We start from the raw sequence: 15927 nt of genomic DNA, 5'->3' as shown, positions 1-15927 counted from the left end.
TATACCACAAAAAAGTGAATAAAAAGTGATCAAAAATTCTGATCAGAACAAAAATTGTACCGCTAAAAACTTCAGATGACGGCGCAAAAAATGAGTCCTCAAAGTGCCCTGAACACAGAAAAATAAAAAAGTTATAGGGGTCAAAAGATGACCATTTTAAACGTATAAATTTTCCTGCATGTATTCATGATTTTTTTCGGAAGTGATACAAATTCAAACCTATACAAGTAGGGTATCATTTTAACCGTATGGACCTACAGAATAAAGATGAGGTGTAATTTTTGACAAAAAATGTACTGCGTAAAAACAGAAGCCCCCAAAACATACAAAATAGCGTTTTTTCATCAATTTTGTCGCACATTGATTTTTTTTCCCGTTTCACCGTAGATTTTTGGGTAAAATGACTAATGTCATTACAAAGTAGAATTAGTGACGCAAAAATTAAGCCATTATATATAATTTTAGGTGAAAATTTGTAAGAGTTATGATTTTTTAAAGTTAAGGAGGAAAAATTGAAAATGAAAAAACGGAAAAAGCCCGGGTCCTTAAGGGGTTAATACTGTTCAGTGCAATGCATAGGGCATAGCACTGATCAGTGTTATCGGTCATCTACTGCTCTGGTCTGCTCAATCTCAGACCAGAGCAGAAGACCCCGGAGACAGCCAGAGGCAGGTGAGGGGACCTCTGGCCGCCATGCTGGATGATTGGATCTTCACGGCAGCATAGCAGGCAGTCTGATCATCCATTTTAGTGACCGTACTGCCGCAGATGCCATGATCTGTATTGATCACGGCATTAGTGTTGAGCGGCATAGGCCATAAAATTTGCATTGCGAATATTCGCGAGCAACACTACACGGCATCTGAGAGATTAATGGCAAACATCAGCGTGATCGCTGCTGATAGATTATGTAAAATATGTGTAGCTCACTTAGGATAAAAGAAATAATGTGCTTGAGGTTAAAGGTGTTGCCTTCACCCAAAAGGCCTTATGTAATATGTAGAAATTATAAATATAAAATATTTATGTGAACCAGTCCTCAAAAGCACAGGGGAGAGAAAAAGGAAAAGACTAGTGGAGATGGGATCCAAGAAATGGTCTTTATTATATAAAAAGGATATATATGACCAATCGCCTAGCAGGGCCCTTGCTAAAGGCGAATGGCATATACTGGGTAAAAAATAGATATAATAAAAAATACAGAATATAGTAGGATTAAAATGAAATAAATATGATGGGTAAGTAGCACCAAAGAAAATTCATTAATTAAATATCTGCTGCATATATCAGGAGAAAACGTTCTCAGTCCATATAATTCATAGGGATATTTCAATGAAAAATCCACAAGAAATGTCCAGAATGAAAAGTCACAATTAGTTTGGGTGTGTCCGGAGTAACAGTATATGGTAGTGAGTGTAGCGACAATAGCTACAATAGGAAATTCATGGACAGGTAATGCAGACAATGTGGCAAACACTGTCAGCGATGAAGATGTCAAGTCTCGGTGCACAGCACCACTCACCCTCCTTTGGAGTCCTCAGGTCCGGGCTGGCACGGCTGAGTCCGGCACTCTGGATATCAATGCCCGCCTGGGTGGTATGCTGGGTGAATGGCTGAATCTCCGGGGGTCCGAGTGTCCTGGGCTGGCACGGGAGGCGTCCGGCCTTGGGGAGGATGATGTCCAGGAGTAACTCTGCCGACCGGGGCTGTGAGTGGATGCAGGTAACAGGTGGTGCGGATTGCACGTATGAATAAGGTGCTAACAGCGCGCGTGCAGCAGTGGTCCCGGAATCGCGGGCATCCAGCTGTTGCAATTGGAATATGGCAGATACAGTCTATTTGAAGTGATATACACTTATGGATAAGGTGCAGATAATGGGCTAGACGCGTTTCAAGGCCGCGGGCCTTTTCTTCAGTAGCTATAGGTGTCTCCGGAGATTCAGCCACTCACCCAGCATACCACCCAGGCGGGCATTGATATCCAGAGTGCCGGACTCAGCCGTGCCAGCCCGGACTCCAAAGGAGGGTGAGTGGTGCTGTGCACCGAGACTTGACATCTTCATCGCTGATAGATTACCCTTTAGATTCTGTGTTCTATACTGATCACGGCATCTGAAGCATTAGGTCTTTGTATGGCATATCAGTGATAAGCAAAGATGGTGGCCAGATGTCTCCTCATATGCCTCCTGTTGCTCTCGGGATCTTCTGACAGACTAGAAAAGTAGATTGGTGATTATACTGATCATGCTATGCCTATGACTTGCACTGAACAGTATTAGCAATCAAAAGATTGTTAAAAATTGTCCTCTACAGGGACACAAAATAAATAGTAATAAAGATTAAATAGGCCCCTTCCCCAATAAAAATTAAAGCCTCCTTTTTCCCATTTTATAAACATTTTTATAAAAAATTATAAATATATTCGGTATCAAAGAGTTGTAGGAGTTAATTTGTTTAAAAAGTTTGAGTTTTACTAAAAGCAGTACATAATAGAAAAGCATATAAACATGGGTATCATTTTAATCATATTGACCCACAGAATAAAGAAAACGTCAATTTTACTGTAAAGTGTACAGTGTGAAAATGAAACCCTTCAAATTTTGCTAAATTGTGGTTTTCTTTTGAATTACCCACACAAATAAAATAAAAAGTATAATTTTTGCCATACATTTTATGGTTAAATGAGTGATGGAATTACAAAGTACAATTGGTTGCGCAATTCCAAGCCCTCATATGGGTTTGAAAATGAAAATGCCAAAAATAATGATGGCTGTGTCCTCAAGGACCAAATGGGCTGTGCCCTTAAAGGGTTAAAGACAGGATCGTGTGGGAACTGAGTTCCTGTACTTTTTCCACAGCAGAAACACCAAAAAATGTATAACTTTCACTATACAAAGAATAAACTTTATTTAGTTTAAACATACAATCCCTTATATGTTCACCGTGAGTATAGTAAATACTATATGCTGGTTCTGTAACAAATGTCAAGTTTGTTATGAATGTTAAATGTTTTTCCGCACTCCTCAGTACACAGTTAGTAATACACACTGCATCATGGGACAAAACATAGGTTCTTGGATTAGCTTGGACACAGGCCCTTGAAAGTTACAGCTGTTTTGCGCAGTATTTTGTAAATCAGGAAACCCTTTTAATTATTGAAGTATAGTATATTTTATAAACAGTCCCATTAATAAGGTAATGCCATTACAATTTATTATGACAGCAAAGGTAAGACTTGTACTTGCTGCTTATTCACAGAAGTATTACCTTGTAGCCCCTGGCTTTCTTGGCTGTATTACAGGTAATTTTCATTTAGAGGTGCCATCTGCTACGATCTAAATTGCTGGTTAAGTGTAAACAAATTAGTCTTCAGATATGCACACTGAGCTATTTTCCTGTGCTATTCTTTGTACTGTAGCCATTATTATGGGTGATTTTAAGGCCAGTTTCATGAGTGTATTACTGGTGCATTTTTTTCACCCAAATTATTACCAAGTGTCCCCACCTGACTGCAGGTTAATTGACCTAAGCTCAATATATTATGCTTTGGATTTGGGTCAGGGGTTGTTTTTAAGTTTTATTTATTATGTTTCTAAAAAAACATTTTTTTACACTTTTAAGTTCCTATAGAAGTCTTTTATAAGCAATCATTCATTGCATAAACTGATCAATGCTATACTATTTCATAGTATTAAGCAGTTACATCAGCACTCCGCTACTACAGCCTGGATGAGGCAGGCTTTATTGGCAGATCTTACCATGACAGACAGGGAAACCATCAGAAGGCCTTGGGTTGCCATGGTAACTGACCAGCACCCGGTGTATATTTTGCGGACGTGACAGGAGCTGCTTCTGTCAATCCAAATCTTAAATTCTGCAATAGCTATTATTCATAGAATTTAAGGAATTAAATGAACAACATCAACATTACCACTGATGTCAGTAAGTTTTTGCGCAGTAATCTCTAGTTTTTATCAGTACCACTTTTGCACATGTTTATGCTGTTTACTGTATGGGATCATCAACATTATATTTTTATAACTCAGATATTTATGCATGTGGCAATACTAAATATTCTTATTAATTTTTCATTTTTTTTACTTTTTTTGAAAAATGCGAAAAAGGGGCAATTTAAATTGTTATTGAGGGAGGGGCTTATTCCCATTTTTACTATTTATACTCTATAGGGGACTATTTTTGGCAATCTTTGGATTGCTAATGCTAATCAGTGCTATACATTGACATAGCACTGATCAGTGATTTTGGCAATCAACTTATATAGTCTGCCTCTATGGGCAGATTATACAAGAAGACAACTAAGGAGAGCAACAAGCTGCCCGGCACCAGGACCACTATCAAACAGGGAAGAAAAATATCACATGTACTGAAACTCACCACTTGGTGATACTCGTGCTTCACCGGTCAGCCCAGGTGCTTCACCAGTCACAATGCAGAAAAAGAGAACTTGAAAAAATGTAGCACTCATCCTTTGGCTGGTAAATGTGAGGAGACTTTCTTTAGACATGAATGGTGCAACAAAGCATCAAGGACAGGAGATAAAACCACATAGAGGCTTCCTAGAGCTCAGGGCAGCAGCAACAGCTCTGTTTTGTGGGAACACCTGCTTGGTCACACCACGCAGACTAAACAAGAAGATCCCCGGAGAAGCAGAAGGCAGATGAGAAGACCCACTTGCTGCATTTTTACTTATTGGACAACCGCAATCGTGTTGCTGGTGGTTCTGATTCGTGTATACATGGACCGTAACTGCCTTACATGCTGTGATCAGATCGCTGATGTCCCCCATTAGTGGTAAGGATCCAGATTCTGATAGCTGGAGCTTAGTGACGTCACCTCTGCTGGGTCCTGCTGCTAGAGAACAGCAGCGGCGACATCATTAAGCTCCGCCCGTGCCCCAAGCCAGGCTGGAGCTAAAGTTAATGGAGGAGATTACCAGAGATCCCCTGCACGGAACGGGACAAGGTAAGCGCCGTTGTCATCAGTGTCAATTGCACTACCTGTTGGTTCTGAAAGGTTAGTGCAGGTGACACTGGTAACATATTTCTTTTTAAATATATGTTAGTTAAACTGCACCAAAGTCCAAAATTGCATATTTTTGGTCACTTTATATAACAAAAATTTATAAAAAGCAATCAAAAAGTCCCATCAAAACAAAAAGGATAAAAAAAAAAACAGATCATGGTACAAAAAAATAGCCCTTATACATCCCTGTATACTGAAAAATAAATAAGTTATAGAGGTCAGAATAAGACAACTTTAAGAATATAAATTTTTGGACAAAAAGTTATAATTTTAGTAAGTAGTAGCATAAAATAAAACCTTCATAAATTGGCTATCCTTTAATCATATAGACCTAGATATAGACCACAGAATTTGCGAAAAGTAAAATGAAAAAAAAAATAAAATAAAAAAAACCCTCACCAACTCTCCATTTTACTCAGAGAACCCAAAAAGGAATGTAGCTTTTGGTAAAATGGTGTGACATCTAGGCAATGAGGCATGTCCCTAACATTTTTGAAAAATACCAACATATTTACTAAGGTTTCACAGAAAATGAGGTGGATTTGAGCTCTGGAAAACCCTGAGCAAAAATTTGTAAATACTGTCGGAAAAGAAAACACAAAGAAACAACACTCAACTCTAAATAAATCAGAAACAATGACCCTGATTTACTAAGAGTGGAGTGGAGTTTTCTTTGTGGGTTTTTTCCCAACAGCTATTTTTCTGCAATATTTACTAATGTTTCCCTATATTTTGCACATTTCCCTACGTTTGCTTTATTTTTTACACATGCTCTGAGCTGTCGGGTTTTCCTCATCTCAAATCCCCCCATTTTCTGTGGAAACATGAGTAAATATGTTGAGATTTTTAAAAAATGTCAGCAACATGCTCCCTTTTCGGAGACCACGTCCCCTTTTCTGATGTCCATGCCCCTTTTCAGGTTTTCTTAATAAAATGGAGAGTTGGTCAGGCTTTTTCCAATTCTGGCACAAATTCTGGTGCAGACAGAATTTGTGGAATCCAGAATCTGGCACACAACCCAACAAAACAGGTCGGGTTTATTACAACAGTAAATCAGGGCCAGTGTGTCGTTTTTACCAAAAAGTTCACTATGTAGTTTTGCTGTAAATTTGTGGTGAAATGATTAATTACAAAGTACAATTGCTGTCACAAAAACAAGCCCTTATATGGGTCTGTAGGTGAAAAAAGTAAAGCATTATGGCTATTGGAATGTGAGGAGGAAAAAACAAAAGAGCAAACATGAAAAATTCCTGCGTCCTCAAGGGGTTAAAGAAGTGTAACTGTTGTTTGCAAAAAATTGTTATATAATGTAGATACCATTATATGTATGTTTGTAATATATATATATATATATATATATATATATATATATATTTTTTTTTTTTTTTTTTTATATATATTTTTGGGTGAAAAAATGCTGTCCCTGCAGCTATTGCCTGTGTGTCTCTGTGAGAAAACCAAATACAGGAAGTATGGGTGAGACAATTAGGGCTCTGTGCAGGCTCCTGGCTTGTCAATCATCCTGCTGTGTGAGCAAAAAAAAAAAAAAAGAGCCTCACTGCACAGAGCTCTGCTTGTCTTCACTGCAAAGAGCCCTGCTTGTCCTCAGTGCACAGATCCCTGCTTGTCCTCAGTGTACAGATCCCTGCTTGTCCTCAGTGCACCGAGCCCTGCTTGTCCTAGGTGTACAGAGCCCTGCTTATCCTCAGTGCACAGAACCCTGCTTGTCCTCAGTGCGCAGAGCCCTGCTTGTCCTCAGTGCACAGAGCCCTGCTTGTCCTCAGTGCACAGAGCCCTGCTTGTCCTCAGTGCACAGAGCCCTGCTTGTCCTCAGTGTACAGAGCCCTGCTTGTCCTCAGTGCACAGAACCCTGCTTGTCCTCAGTGCACAGAGCCCTGCTTGTCCTCAGTGTACAGAGCCCTGCTTGTCTGCCTATACTTCCTCTATTAAGAATGTAGCCCTGTGTTCTACTAGTGTTGAGCGGCATAGGCCATATTCGAATTTGCAATATTTCACGAATATATGGACGAATATTTGTCATATATTCACTAAATTCGCATATTCGAAAATTTGCATATGCAAAAATTAGCCTATACAAAAATTTGCATATGCTCGCATTCGCACGCCTGTCTTACACAGTAGTATTAGAGCCTTCTTTACACCACACAAGCTGAAGCAGAGAGGGATGATCACTGTGATGTGTACTGTGAAAAAAAAAAAAACTGAATATTCGTAATTGCGAATATATAGTGCTATATTCGCGAATATTTGCGAATTGACAAATATGCTCCACCAGTGAAAATAGTGCCTCTGCTTTTACTGTTTGAGTTCATTGAAAGATGTTTCAGAACTTAGGCCTGTAGTGATCAGCTGATCATCAAGCAGCATCTGCATAAGTAAGGTTGTCTTTTTGAGACTTTGTTAAATTGTTATAGTCAACAGGCTACATGAGAATCCATGAAGAACAATTATGCAGTTTGACATTATCATTTTGTTTCCACTTAGACTTGCTTTATTTTAGCTTTATGTGTGATACTATGAAAAGTATCTTTGGGTTAAGCAGACCATTGCCAGTTCTGACAGAATACAGCTATTCCATGAACTTTGCTGACTCATGAATCAGACTTGTCAGAGACACACATGATGTGGACCACGCATAACTCAACTTCCTGTTAAATGACAAATCACTAAAATTTTACAAAGCAGAAGTCACTTACTGAAAATACATAGGAAATACATTTATTTTGCTATATTTGTGAAAGATTGGAAAACTACAGTTGTCCCTTGTTATGTGACCTCAAGTTTCCATATTTTCAACATAAAAGTGGACTTTGCTAGGATATTGCAATTTATGTTTGCATTCAATATGCAATGTTATCGATAATGGTAAACTACAGTACATGTCAGTGGCTGGAAGAGCAAGATTCCACTGAAAAAAAAACACATATATAAACTATGACTATATACATATTTATGAAAAATACAGCCAGGGTCAGATTATATAGCGGGCATCTGGGAAACTTGCCAAATGACCTTAACCAACTAAGGTGACTTTAATGCCACCATCAAGGTAACTGTATTGTATTTACTTGGCTACGTTAACTGTTGGCCTATCAGACAGCAGGCAAGCCAGACCAATCATGGTCAGCCTTTGTGTCCCATGTTTTCTCAGCCTGGGCTATCTGAATGGAACATCTGCTGGCCACAGGAGCCTGTGAATGTTCCATCTAGACTATACTAGTGTCTCTTTGTTTGCAAGATGATCTACTGTTAACCTGACTTTCAGCTAGTTTACTGGACTTTGCCCTCTGTCTGCTGATTTGAACCCAGAAATATGCATCTGGCATTTGGATCTGACAACCCCTGTTTGCTGATTTTGCTACTCTGACCTCCTGGTTCTTGAATTGATACTTTTATCATTCTCTGTCTGCGGACTTTACCACTGTACTCCCTTCAGGTACTGACCCAGCTTGTTTCTCTACTGATTAATTTAGGTTCCCTAGGCAGTTAGTTAGAAAGAGACCATCACCAATTGAGGCAGTCATTCATAATGCAGGTACTCCAAGTAGGTACAGAGAGGGTCTCTTTTAAAGTAAATGTGTCATCTAACAATGACCTATTGTTAAAATAAAATTTTATGTTAACCCCTTAACGACCACAGACGTAAATGTACGTCCTGGCTTGGCGGTATTTCGCGCACCAGGACGTACATTTACGTCCTTTGTATGACCGCGAGCATTGGAGCGGTGCTCGTGTCATACATGGCAGGTTCTGGCTGCTATCAGCAGCCGGGGACCTGCCGGTAATGGCCGACAACCGCGATCGCACGGATGTCCGCCATTAACCCCTCAGATGCCGTGATCAGTACAGATCACAGCATCTGCGGCAATGCACATGTTAAAATAGATGATCGGATCGCCAACGGCACTGCCGTGGCGATCCGATCATCTGTAATGGCGGACATAGGTCCCCTCACCTGCCTACGTCCGTCTCCCAGCATCTCCTGCTCTGGTCTGTGATCGAGCAGACCAGAGCAGGAGATAGCCGATAATACTGATCAGTGCTATGTCCTCTGCATAGCACTGCACAGTATTAGCAATCAAATGATTGCTATAGATAGTCCCCTATGGGGACAAAAAAAGTGTTAAAAAAAAGTGGAAAAATGTAAAAGTAAAATAAAAGAGAAAAATCCCCTCCCCCAATAAAAAGGAAATTGTCAGTTTTTCCCATTTTATCCCCAAAAAGCATAACTTTTTTTTTATAAACATATTTGATATCTCTGTGTGCGTAAATATCCGATCGATCAAAATATAATGTTAATGATCCCGTATGGTGAACGGAGTAAACGTAAAAAATTTAAATAAAAAGTCCAAAAATGCTGCTTTTTTGTCACATTTTACTCCCCAAAAAATTTATAAAAAATTATCTAAAAGTTTTATATATGCAAATGTGGTATGCATAAAAAGTACAGATGATGGCGCAAAAAATAGCCCTCATACCACCCTATATACGGAAGAATGAAAAAGTTATAGGTGGTCAAAATAGGGCCATTTTAAATTACTTGTCACGATGCCGGCTGGCAGGAGGTGGATCCTCTGTGCCAGAGAGGGATTGGCGTGGACCGTGCTAGTGGACCGGTTCTAAGTCACTACTGGTTTTCACCAGAGCCCGCCGCAAAGCGGGATGGTATTGCTGCGGCGGTAGTGACCAGGTCGTATCCACTAGCAACGGCTCAACCTCTCTGGCTGCTGAAGATAGGCGCGGTACAAGGGAGTAGACAGAAGCAAGGTCGGACGTAGCAGAAGGTCGGGGCAGGCAGCAAGGATCGTAGTCAGGGGCAACGGCAGAAGGTCTGGAACACAGGCTAGGAACACACAAGGGAACGCTGAGAAGACGTCAGAAGAACCGGAGACAGGAGTGGGAGAAACTAACTTGGGAGAGAAACGGTTGATGATGAGTGGTTTAAGAAGAGAGACATGAAAGGCATTAGGAATACGAAGAGAAGGAGGAAGAAGAAGTTTGTAAGAGACAGGATTAATTTGGCACAAGACTTTGAAAGGACCAAGATAGCGTGGTCCCAGTTTGTAACTGGGGACACGAAAGCGGACATATTTAGCGGAGAGCCATACCTTGTCTCCGGGAGCAAAAATGGGGGGAGCTCTTCTTTTCTTATCGGCAAACTTTTTCATGCGAGATGAAGCCTGTAAAAGAGAATTTTGGGTCTCTTTCCATATGGTGGAAAGATCACGAGTCACTTCATCTACAGCGGGCAAACCAGAGGGCAAGGGAGTAGGGAGGGGGGGAAGAGGGTGACGGCCGTACACCACGAAAAATGGGGATTTGGAGGAAGATTCAGAGACTCTGAAGTTATACGAGAATTCGGCCCATGGTAGAAGATCTGCCCAGTCATCCTGGCGGGAGGAAACAAAATGGCGTAAATAATCACCCAGGACCTGGTTAATTCTTTCCACTTGCCCATTGGATTGAGGGTGATATGCAGAGGAAAAGTTTAATTTAATCTTGAGTTGTTTACAGAGAGCCCTCCAGAATTTTGACACGAATTGGACGCCTCTATCCGAGACGATCTGCGTGGGCAAGCCGTGAAGACGAAAAATGTGTACAAAAAATTGTTTTGCCAACTGAGGCGCTGAAGGGAGACCAGGAAGAGGAATGAAATGTGCCATCTTGGAGAATCGATCAACGACCACCCAAACAACAGTGTTGCCACTGGATGGAGGTAAGTCTGTAATAAAGTCCATACCAATCAGAGACCAAGGCTTTTCGGGGACAGGCAGAGGATGAAGAAGGCCAGCGGGCTTCTGGCGAGGAGTCTTATCCCGGGCACAGACAGTGCAGGCTCGCACAAAATCCACAACATCCGTCTCCAGAGTCGGCCACCAATAGAAACGAGAGATGAGTTGCACGGATTTCTTGATACCCGCATGACCTGCGAGATGGGAGGAGTGACCCCATTTGAGGATTCCAAGGCGTTGGCGTGGAGAAACGAAGGTCTTCCCTGGAGGAGTTTGCCTGATGGAGGCTGGAGAAGTGGAGATCAGGCAGTCAGGGGGAATGATGTGTTGCGGAGAGAGCTCTACTTCCGAGGCATCCGAGGAACGAGAGAGAGCATCGGCCCTAATGTTCTTATCGGCAGGCCGAAAGTGAATTTCAAAATTAAATCGGGCAAAGAACAGAGACCACCTGGCCTGGCGAGGATTCAGCCGTTGGGCAGACTGGAGATAGGAGAGGTTCTTGTGATCGGTGTAAATAATAACGGGAAATCTTGATCCCTCCAACAGATGCCTCCATTCCTCAAGTGCTAATTTAATGGCTAGAAGCTCTCGGTCCCCGATGGAGTAGTTCCTCTCAGCCGGAGAGAAGGTCCTAGAAAAAAAACCACAAGTAACAGCATGCCCGGAAGAATTTTTTTGTAGAAGGACCGCTCCAGCTCCTACAGAGGAGGCATCAACCTCCAATAGGAAGGGTTTAGATGGGTCAGGTCTGGAGAGCACGGGAGTCGAAGAAAAGGCAGACTTGAGCTGTTTAAAGGCGTCTTCCGCTTGAGGAGGCCATGACTTAGGATTGGCATTCTTTTTGGTTAAAGCCACAATAGGAGCCACAATGGTGGAAAAACGTGGAATAAATTGTCTGTAATAATTGTCGAACCCCAAAAAACGTTGGATAGCACGGAGTCCGGAGGGGCGTGGCCAATCTAAGACGGCAGAGAGTTTATCTGGATCCATTTGTAGTCCCTGGCCAGAGACCAAGTATCCTAGGAAAGGAAGAGATTGACATTCAAACAGACATTTCTCCATTTTGGCATAAAGTTGATTGTCACGAAGTCTCTGAAGAACCATGCGGACATGCTGGCGGTGTTCTTCTAAGTTGGCAGAAAAAATCAGGATATCGTCCAGATATACAACAACACAGGAATATAAGAGATCACGAAAAATTTCATTAACAAAGTCTTGGAAGACGGCAGGGGCGTTGCACAGGCCAAAGGGCATGACCAGATACTCAAAGTGTCCATCTCTAGTGTTAAATGCCGTTTTCCATTCATCCCCCTCTCTGATGCGGATGAGATTATAGGCACCTCTTAAGTCCAGTTTGGTAAAGATGTGGGCACCTTGGAGGCGATCAAAGAGTTCAGAGATGAGAGGTAGGGGGTAGCGGTTTTTTACAGTGATTTTATTAAGACCGCGGTAGTAAATGCAAGGACGTAGGGAGCCATCTTTTTTGGACACGAAGAAAAATCCGGCTCCGGCAGGAGAGGAGGATTTGCGGATAAAGCCCTTCTTTAAATTTTCCTGGATATACTCAGACATAGCAAGAGTCTCTGGGACAGAGAGAGGATAAATTCTGCCCCGGGGTGGAGTAGTGCCCGGGAGGAGGTCAATAGGACAGTCATAAGGCCTGTGAGGAGGTAAAGTCTCAGCTTGTTTTTTGCAAAAAACATCCGCAAAGTCCATATAGGCCTTAGGGAGACCGGTTACAGGGGGAACCACAGGGTCACGGCAAGGAGTACTGGGAACCGGTTTAAGGCAGTCCTTGGAACAAGAGGGGCCCCAACTCTTGATCTCCCCAGTGGACCAATCCAGGGTTGGGGAATGGTGTTGAAGCCAGGGTAGTCCAAGGAGAATTTCGGAAGTGCAATTGGAGAGGACCAAAAACTCAATTTTTTCGTGGTGAGGTCCAATGCACATTAGGAGGGGTTCCGTGCGGTAACGCACGGCACAGTCCAATCTTTCATTGTTAACGCAATTGATGTAGAGAGGTCTGGCGAGACTGGTCACTGGGATGTTGAACCTGTTGATGAGAGAGGCCAAAATAAAGTTTCCTGCAGATCCGGAGTCCAAGAAGGCCTTAGTGGAGAAGGAGAAGGTAGAAGCAGATATCCGCACAGGCACAGTAAGACGTGGAGAAGCGGAGTTGACTTCAAGGACTGTTTCACCTTTGTGCGGAGTCAGCGTACGTCTTTCCAGGCGGGGAGGACGGATAGGACAATCCTTCAGGAAGTGTTCGGTACTGGTACAGTACAGGCAGAGATTCTCCATGCGGCGTCGTGTCCTCTCTTGAGGTGTCAGGCGAGACCGGTCAACTTGCATAGCCTCCACGGCGGGAGGCCCAGGAACGGATTGCAGAGGACCAGAGGAGAGAGGAGCCGGGGAGAAAAAACGCCTCGTGCGAACAAAGTCCATATCCTGGCGGAGCTCCTGACGCCTTTCGGAAAAACGCATGTCAATGCGAGTGGCAAGATGAATGAGTTCATGTAGATTAGCAGGGATTTCTCGTGCGGCCAGAACATCTTTAATGTTGCTGGATAGGCCTTTTTTAAAGGTCGCGCAGAGGGCCTCATTATTCCAGGATAGTTCTGAAGCAAGAGTACGGAACTGTACGGCGTACTCGCCAACGGAAGAATTACCCTGGACCAGGTTCAACAGGGCAGTCTCAGCAGAAGAGGCTCGGGCAGGTTCCTCAAAGACACTACGAAATTCCGAGAAGAAGGAGTGTACAGAGGCAGTGACAGGGTCATTGCGGTCCCAGAGCGGTGTGGCCCATGACAGAGCTTTTCCAGACAGAAGGCTGACTACGAAAGCCACCTTAGACCTTTCAGTAGGAAACTGGTCCGACATCATCTCCAAGTGCAGGGAACATTGTGAAAGAAAGCCACGGCAAAACTTAGAGTCCCCATCAAATTTATCCGGCAAGGATAGTCGTAGGCCTGAGGCGGCCACTCGCTGCGGAGGAGGTGCAGGAGCTGGCGGAGGAGATGATTGCTGAAGCTGTGGTAGTAGCTGCTGTAGCATCACGGTCAGTTGAGACAGCTCGTGGCCTTGTTGAGCTATCTGTTGTGAGTGCTGGGCGACCACCGTAGTGAGGTCAGCGACATCTGGCAGAGGTACTTCAGCGGGATCCATGGCCGGATCTACTGTCACGATGCCGGCTGGCAGGAGGTGGATCCTCTGTGCCAGAGAGGGATTGGCGTGGACCGTGCTAGTGGACCGGTTCTAAGTCACTACTGGTTTTCACCAGAGCCCGCCGCAAAGCGGGATGGTCTTGCTGCGGCGGTAGTGACCAGGTCGTATCCACTAGCAACGGCTAAACCTCTCTGGCTGCTGAAGATAGGCGCGGTACAAGGGAGTAGACAGAAGCAAGGTCGGACGTAGCAGAAGGTCGAGGCAGGCAGCAAGGATCGTAGTCAGGGGCAACGGCAGAAGGTCTGGAACACAGGCTAGGAACACACAAGGGAACGCTTTCACTGGCACAATGGCAACAAGATCCGGCGAGGGAGTGCAGGGGAAGTGAGGTATAAATAGGGAGTGCACAGGTGAACACACTGATTAGAACCACTGCGCCAATCAGCGGCGCAGTGGCCCTTTAAATCGCAGAGACCCGGCGCGCGCGCGCCCTAGGGAGCGGGGCCGCGCGCGCCGGGACAGGACCGACGGAGAGCGAGTCAGGTACGGGAGCCGGGTGCGCATCGCGAGCGGGCGCCACCCGCATCGCGAATCGCATCCCGGCTGGAGGCGGTATCGCAGCGCACCCGGTCAGTGGATCTGACCGGGGCGCTGCAGAAACGAGAGTGTAGCGAGCGCTCCGGGGAGGAGCGGGGACCCAGAGCGCTCGGCGTAACATTACTGATTTTGTACAAAAGGTTTTAGATTTTTTTTAAGCCGTACAAAAATATAAAAATATCTAGCCATGGGTATCATTTTAATTGTATTGACCCACAGAATAAAGAACACATGTCATTTCTACCGTAAAGTGTACAGTGTGAAAACGAAACCCCCCAAAATGTGCAAAATTGTGGTTTTCATTTAAATTTCCTCCCTAAAAAAAAATTTTTGGGGGTTCGCCGTACATTTTATGGTAAAATCAGAAGTTTCATTAAAAAGTACAATTGGTCACTCAAAAAACAAGCCCTTATATGGGTCTGTAGATGGAAATAGAAAAGAGTTATGGATTTTAGAAGGCGAGGAGAAAAAAATAAAAACGGAAAAATAAAATTGGCCTGGTCCTTAAAGGGGTACTCCGCCCCTGGCATCTTATCCCCTATCCAAAGGATAGGGGATAAGATGTTAGATCGCCGCGGTCCCGCTGCTGGGGACCCCGGGGATCGCCGCTGCGGCACCCCGCCATCATTACTGCACAGAGTGAGTTCGCTCTGTGCGTAATAATGGGCGATACAGGGGCCGGAGCAGCGTGACGTCATGGCTCCGCCCCTCATGACATCACGGCCAGTCCCCTTAATGCAAGTCTATGGCAGGGGGCGTAACGACCGCCATGCCCCCTTCCCATAGACTTGTATTGATGGGGGCGGGCCGTGACATCACGAGGGGCGGAGCCGTGATGTAATGATGCTCCGGCCCCTGTATTGCCCGTCATTACGTGCAGAGCGCAGTAATGATAGCGGGGTGCTGCAGGAGCGATCCCCGGGGTCCCCAGCAGCGGGACCCTGGCGATCTGACATCTTATCCCCTATCCTTTGGATAGGGGATAAGATGTCTAGTGACAGAATACCCCTTTAAGGGGTTAAACACATTTTTTAATTCTATGTTAAGAATATTTTGAAATAGTTTTGGTGCATTTTGTTGCTAATTGCTCGTTTTACTATCTATTTTTTTAAATGATCCTGAAATCTTGCAATTTTCATTCTGAACACTAAGCATAAAACTTGTAGGGAAAGTTGAGATTTCCTGTTCTATAAAGATCGTTTTCCAGCAATGTCTTCCTCATCATCATCAGTGAAATTGACACCAGACTGCTGTAAAGCATATGCTAAATGATGCTGAAAACAACACACAACATGGCAGCCCCCCCCACCATACAAATGAAATATAAAAGAAATTCCCCAAAAATTTTGAAAATAGAAATTGATTAGGA

At 43.6% G+C, this 15927-nt stretch overlaps 1 long non-coding RNA gene across 2 annotated transcripts in view; it reads right to left on the bottom strand.

Annotated features, from left to right (window-relative positions):
* Window positions 1–15927, bottom strand: part of LOC130361685 (uncharacterized) — a 40883-nt gene that overhangs the window by 12419 nt on the left and 12537 nt on the right. The gene's annotated exons all lie outside the window — the stretch shown is intronic.

Source organism: Hyla sarda, chromosome 3 (assembly GCF_029499605.1).
Source record: "Hyla sarda isolate aHylSar1 chromosome 3, aHylSar1.hap1, whole genome shotgun sequence".
Classification (NCBI taxonomy): Eukaryota; Metazoa; Chordata; class Amphibia; order Anura; family Hylidae; genus Hyla; species Hyla sarda.
This window is presented reverse-complemented; position numbering and strand designations above follow the sequence as displayed.